This window comes from Pterocles gutturalis, unplaced genomic scaffold (assembly GCF_000699245.1).
Source record: "Pterocles gutturalis isolate BGI_N339 unplaced genomic scaffold, ASM69924v1 scaffold29458, whole genome shotgun sequence".
In the NCBI taxonomy this organism is placed as follows: domain Eukaryota; kingdom Metazoa; phylum Chordata; class Aves; order Pterocliformes; family Pteroclidae; genus Pterocles; species Pterocles gutturalis.
In genome coordinates this window covers 2,424-3,118 of record NW_010118945.1, presented here as the reverse complement: position 1 = coordinate 3,118, position 695 = coordinate 2,424, and positions in this window count along the sequence as shown.

Here is a 695-nt window from a genome sequence, read left to right as displayed (position 1 = left end):
GGAATGAAAAGCACACTCCATACTGGTTACAGAAGAATCCAGCTTACACATGACCAGAGCTGCCAGGCAGCCATGCAGAAACCCAAAAATCAATAGAACTTTTAATGAAAGTGCCCCAGGGAGCTCCTCACCTATTTTTGGGGTAGGTACAGGTGCAACCCCCAGTTAAGTGCTGCAGCTGGAGAGAGGTACACAGTGCTTTCCACGTGAGGGATGCTGTCAGCAGCCCAGTACAGCTCTGCCCTGCCATGCAGAAACATGGCTCATGCAGGGCTCTCCAAAGGAATAACAGGGAGTTATTCTGCTCCAAGAAACCGCTAGCGAGAGCCTAAGCTGCTCACTGCTTGACCTGAACCACAGGGGGAACGCTGAAAGGGACAGGCTAGGTGCAACGCATCTGGAGCCAGAAGTCTACCCTAAAGCTCCGCACAGCTTACGGCTGTTACAGCAGGGCAAAGGCTGAGTTCAGCCACGCACCTGCCAAGCTGCAAACAATGCCAGAGTATTGTCTAAATGTCACCCCTGGGGTCATGGGGTATTCATGGGGAGCCCAGGAGGGCCTAACCTGCAAGAGATGTGCTAGAGCCCAGCTGCAGCACAGGTCTGACAGCTTTTAAGGTCAGTAATGCTGTAGGAATAAAAAACAGCTTCTGTCTTCTTTTGAGAGCCCAAGGAAGGCTGGGTGAAAGAGGGCC